Source organism: Geospiza fortis, unplaced genomic scaffold, assembly GCF_000277835.1.
Source record: "Geospiza fortis unplaced genomic scaffold, GeoFor_1.0 scaffold84, whole genome shotgun sequence".
In the NCBI taxonomy this organism is placed as follows: Eukaryota; Metazoa; Chordata; class Aves; order Passeriformes; family Thraupidae; genus Geospiza; species Geospiza fortis.
Genome location: NW_005054363.1, coordinates 646,588 through 653,006, shown reverse-complemented (window position 1 = coordinate 653,006; position 6,419 = coordinate 646,588).

Genomic DNA, 6,419 nt, shown 5'->3' with positions numbered 1-6,419 from the left:
GGAGGCTTCCTTTGGCGAAAGACCCGGCGTTGAGGAGAGGTGTGGGTGCTCACGGGCCCTGCACGACCACAGCCGTGGTCTGTGGAATTAACCTGGAGATTTCTAAGGCAGCTTTTCAGCCACGACGCCGCCCGCATTTCTTTCCCTCTGGAACAGCAACAGCCGTGACTGGGGGTGAGGCGTGTGAGGAGTGAGGGCATTTGCTTGGGAAAGTCTCGTACTCGACAGGGAAGAAGAGACTTCCCAGATAACTCCAAGGTTAATTTAAGACTTGGTCACGAAATCTAGACTTTGAATAATACATGAATTGCAACAATTCCACCAGGATATGGTGACCGGGAAGTGGTTTCTTCCTGCCCTGGTTCTATCATCCTATTTTCATCTCCAGAACAGAAGCCCTAGGTTTGCTGCTTCCCCCAGCACAGAACTTATAAAGTCACAACAGTGACATCTGCTCACATGCACACCGCTGCACATTCTGGTCTCTGTAACTGACCTCAGAGATAAGAAACTGAAACTCCCTGTCTACATATCTCAAACTCAGTAGCAGAAAAATCTTGCTTTTCTTTTTCTTTGAAGGTGATCAACCCTTCTGCTAAGTGCATGGCCGTTCCCCCCTTGGAAATACTTGGGGCTGATGGCAGCTCTCAGCTCCTCTCCTGTCACTGAGTAAAGGCTTCGTGCTTTGTCCACTGTCAGGGCTGGGATGACTTGGACTATTGACAGTGCCAGCACAGGTCGCTGACCTGGAGAGACAGAGACCAGGTTTGAGCTCATCCCTTGCCACCACAAAAGCAGGAAGTAGGGAAAAACCAACCATATTCAATTCTTGAGAAGCAGCAACAATCCTCCTGTACTGATGCCATCGGTGACAAATGCACAGCAGTGAAGAGTCATGAAGGCCATTGCTTCACATTTAAACAGGAGAAAAGTGAAGACATGAAGGAAATTCAGGGTCTTGAGAAGTGCTTTATTTTAGACAGCAAAGATCCATCTCGCAGATTTCTCAGAAACAGGTCTGTTAAATATCAGGTATATGGCACCCAAATGCAGTTACTTGTAAGAGGCAGAAAGATGGAACCAAGATGTAGAGGACAACCAAGTCTCACAGGCCAGGTAACTCTTTAAATACATTGAGGTGGATGGAAGCAGGGTCTCCCTGTTGCAACAGCAGAACACCTGTCCCTCTGAAACAGCCATTTGTGTGAGCGACATCTAGGTAGTGACCCCTCTTCAGACAGGGCTGCTTTCCTGAAGGTCCACAGGCTCAGCAGTCCAATGAAATCCTGTAGCCCATCAACTCCATTCCACACCACTCTTGCAGAAGGAATTTATTAATTTCTAACTTCCCAGCATATTCTGCTCTTCATGTGTCAGGATTTTGGGTCTGTATCATCATTTCTACATCAAGATTAGTGTTCTGAAGGTCTTAATTCTCACTGAAATCAAGTGGAAGAGCTATAGTTTGTCAGGGCAGTGATGGCACTAAGTAAGGTTTCTATCACTTGAAGTTGCGGTTATTTTGGTGGAATCTCGCAGCAGGGATGCTGCCTTTGTGTGAAGGAACAGGCACACAGTAATGTTTGCACTGAGGGGAGAGCTGCACACATGCATGTGGAGGAGTTTTCAGGGACCCAAGCATCTCTACAGACACGACAGGCAAGTGATTAGATCATGGCACCAAACAAACATTTGCAAAAGTGTTGTATTTCTCAGAGACCTGAAAAGCCACAAACAGCCCTAGGGACTCCAAGGGGACACATCAGTGATGGAGTGACAGATGGTCCATCTTCTCCTACCAGTCTGCTAATGAAAAGAGGGTGATGGGAATTACAGATAATCCTGATGATGCCCAGTTTAAGGCACAGTACTACCCCATCCCTCACCATGTGGAGGATCAATGCTTTGTTACTCTGGGGAGTTTGTCACCACTTGCTTGGTCTTCTAGGAGTGAGCAGAGGCTTCCTACCCTTGGCATGAAGGCTAGAGATGAGCAGCTACCATAGCTCTAGATGATGAAATGTTTTGAAGTATCTATTGATGCTGCTCACCTTTTCTATCTTGTAAAATAGTAATTGTAACCCTTCCCGAAATTCCTCCAAACTTCCTGGCCTGGTACTTGCTCCAAGCAATTTTAGTTCCTTTCTATGGAAAAGGAGCAATGCAGCCCTGTCACTGGGAACTTGCCATGTTTTACACCGAAGTCATTACCCTGCTGTGCTTTGATACAGCACTATCTGAATGTAGACATTAATATCCCTGATCCAACTGAATCCTGTGTAGTCTATCGCAGGAATATGTATCTGAGCTCTGGTACTGCATTGCCATATGCAGCGTAGGGAACCTTCCGTATGGTTTCTGAAAAGTGGTTACAGCACACGTGCACCAGGCGCTTTTCAAAGTAAAACAGATCTGTTCATTTTTATTTTCAAAATACCAAAGCAGTAAAATCATGTAATTGAGTAATCACTTGCCAAATTTCCTTTTTTAATCTAATCTATTTTGAGTTACATCAGAGCCAAAATGCAAATTAAACTGGTAAGGTTCCAAGGTTTTTTTTCCCCTTCCCTTTTAGAAAACACAATTTAAGGTAATCATAAGTAAAGAAATTTTAAAACCCCATTTGTTTTGTATGCTGTAAACTTTGGAAAACATGTTTCAGCCTGAAGTAAATTTTCATAGGTAATAGGTTACATAGAAGTCTTATGTAAATTTTGATCTCTTCTTAACAACTCCAATGTTCATTTTATAAAATTTGATTTGAAAATAATGCTATTGTTTTAAAAGAGGCTGGAAGGGTGAGAAACTAAGCAAAAAAAAGTATACACTAACAAGGTGCACATATACTCTTTCAGCTGTGGCTACTGTATTAAAGACAGAGAGATTACTGAGATACCTTGTTTTCAGATTCCAGGCATTCATTTTTTTGGAGGGGGTTGTTGCAGGAGCATTAGAAGCCAAACTTGCTCACCAGGCTGGACAAACTCAGGAGCACTTGACCACAGGGTGAGACAGATCCTCCCCATCCCACCAGAGCCTCCTGAAGCCACACATCCCAGCCGAAAGATAAAGACAACTTTCCAGAGCACCCACTGCTGGAAACCTCTGCTCTTTGGGTTGCAGATGTTAGGATTAAGTCTCTCCTTACCCACGGCAGACCTTGTGAAAAGCCATGTGACATCCTTGGTTGCCTTCTTCCACAGTGTTACCATCTGCTGAAAAAAATGGCACCCACTCCAGTCGTGCCTGTTTTCACAGTTTTTCTCTCCTCAAAAATACTTCCTTAAACTGGGGGCTGCTCGTGACACCTCCCAGCTCCTTTTTAAGGCTGCAAAGGCACAACTTTAATTCAAGTTAAAATACTTTAAAGCAGCTGAACAGTCTTCCTTTTGCTGGAACCCCTCTGCCCCTAATGACACACTCCTGTTGAAAGACAGTGGTTGAGGGCAGGGACAGTCCAACCCTCAGCATGCAAAATGCAGTAGGAGACCTAGAGAAGAGAGATGGAGGAATTAAAAGGCTGACAGCTTGTGAAAGACTGACCAGCCTTGCAGCCAGACTTCTAAAGGGCTTCTGGCCTCTCTTCAATGTGCCTTTCCAACCTCATCTCCGGCAGTGTCACCAGCACTCAACAAAGCTTGTTGAACCTGGTTTGCTGAGCTAAAACCACTGAGAACCAAATTGTTTTTCCTTTGGCTGCTGCTAAAGGCTGAATTTTTTACCAGTTTAAGTCCTCAATTCCTCACTCAAACTGTGAGGTGACAGCCAGTGTGAGTTCAAGGAAAGCGAGAGCAGGGAACAGGGGCACTATTTTTAACAGCTAACAGCCCAAATTAGCTACAATGTCAAACCACACCCTCAGGTCTCTGATGGCTATGGAGACTAGAAAGATGGCACAGAGGGCAAAGGAGAGACAGGAAAAGTGCAAAATCAAAACAGGCCAGGGATAAAGTGAATACACACACACTACAATGCAAAGCAGGGGCTGGACTGTGAGTGTTGATCGTGGGAACAGATGGAGAGATAAAGAGAAATGACACCCATTACACTCAAAATCATATGTATGAGAGAGGAGGAGAGGGGAGGGCAGAGAGCACAGTGGGAGAGAGAATTCACAAGGCAGGAAATAGATTTGCAGAAAATAATGGTTTAAGGAAAACTGGAATTGGAACTTAGAGTTCACTGGAAAACCACAGCCTGCTCAGATCAATGCAGAAAAGAAGGATCCTTTGAAAACTGTCTCAATAGTTTCTCTTTTCATGTTTGACATCTGCAAGGAGAACCTGCTCTTTGTACATTGCATAATCACACAAAGAGTTAAAAGGTACAGCCTAACATCATCGTTGGCCATCCCCATACATTTATTCTATCAGTTAGAGGCAGGACATTGCACAGAATAAACTAAAACCAAATCAAATAAAGCATTCTTCCAGTTCTGTACAGGACTGAGATGCAAACAAAGAGATCTTGATACTTCCATGGCTTTCCACTGGCACAGGAACCAGAAAGAAATATTCATTTAGATCTGGCTATAAACGTTTATCTTGTGTGGGAGGTCTTAGTATTGTAATATGTATTAGAAACTTGGTGTTTTTCCAATCAAGTCCTTCCACTTCCATTTACATATATTTAATTGTAAATATTCATTTTCCTACCTCAAGCACTTTAAGTAAATATACAATAAACACGGTCTATGTGGAAGGGGAGTGAATAGCTGAGGAGACTTGCAATGAGCCCCAGAACTGCTCCAGCCTCCACTGCTGGTGAGGAGCAACACAGGAAGATCCCTCCTGAGAGCTTGTGGGGGGTCTTGTAGATCGAGTTGGTGATCTCACCCTTTTGTCTACTGCATTGAGATCCTCCCACCCAGCCAGTAAATCACAGCTGACACAAACTGGCATCCGCAGAAACGGTGATGGCTGGCCAAGTGATGCCCTCTTACACAGAGAAGTGGATTTTTTCAGAGCACAACCAACTTCAGTTTGCAGTTTTGTCAATACCCACTCCTATTGTGCAAGCACTGAAGCACACAGGCCATAGAATGAGCAGACACGGTAACCCCAGCTTTATTTAAAACAGAATGCACAGAAATTCTCAGGTGAGATGTTGTCCTCTGACTTCAACAGCGCTGCTCACCCTGGTCAGCAGGGGCAGTGCTGCCTGCAGGGGGACCCTGCTTCAGCCCCGTGCAGCGGCGAGGTGTTAGGGAGCCTGGAACTGCTGAAGCTCTCCCTGAACATTCCCTAGGTGTGTGGCAGCAGGTACAAACCCACACCTCATACACACTGGGGCTGTGGGGCACTGGAGGAGTGCTTCTGTCCACTGCTGTCACCTAATGCAGTCCTGATGTAGGACACAGCACCAGCTGATGCACACAAAAGCCTCAGCGTGTGACAGAAAATGAGTATTTTTTTTTTGGGTGACAGAAAGCACATTTTAGAGTGACAGAAAATGAGTATTTTTTTTTTTGGGTGACAGAAAGCACAACAAGTTTTCAAGTTGAGATGCACGGATTGAGGACAACTGGAAGAAGGCTGGAAGCTATTTTGTCAAGATGAAGTTATGAAATCAAATTGATAGAATGGGTAACAGTGTGGATAAGCATGAAAAAAGCAAGGTCTTATCAGCTATTCTCCCAGGAGATGTAAGTTAGAAAGAAGAGAGAGACTTTTACATACTTGAACCACTCCTCAGGCATGATCAGAGGCAATAAGTTACAACACAGAGTACAGGTTAAGTATGAAGCTTTGTCCATTAGTCATACTTGAAGATTTTCTACCTCCCCAAGATATCCTGTACCAAATTAACTAAATATTACTGCAGTCATGGTGACACACTGCTACAATGTGCATTTATTATTAAATAACACCAAACTGGTGAGCACTGCTTATCTGCTAAGAGACCCTTTGTACCATTTCCCCTGAGAAAGTGATACTTCATTGCTACACTACATTAATAGCAAAATGAAAATTAATTTCCAAGTAACTGGATCCAATGCCAAACTAGGAAACTAATGGTACCTGTTGACCAATGGGGCAATGTGGGAAAGATGCAAAACACAACACCTTATGTTTCATGCCTACACTAATGAACCATGATTTGTTGTGGGGTGTATCTATACAGTGAAAATAAGGTAAATAAGACTGACCAAGTCAAGTCAGAAGAACTACAGGAAGTAAGAAAGTTCTTCTGGAGAATAAAACAAGTGGAGTGCCTCTTCTGAAAGTCACATAGAGGTTTTTTTGCATAGATTAAACTTTTATCATGATGGATCATAAACTGTAAAGCAGTACTTGTGTCTATCAGAAAATTCTATTTTATGTGTGAATTTGAAGTCTTATACATGAGGACAGATAGAACTCTTTTACTACATTATTGGAGACTTATCAAAACCAGGATGCTTTTTTCTTGAGAAGATG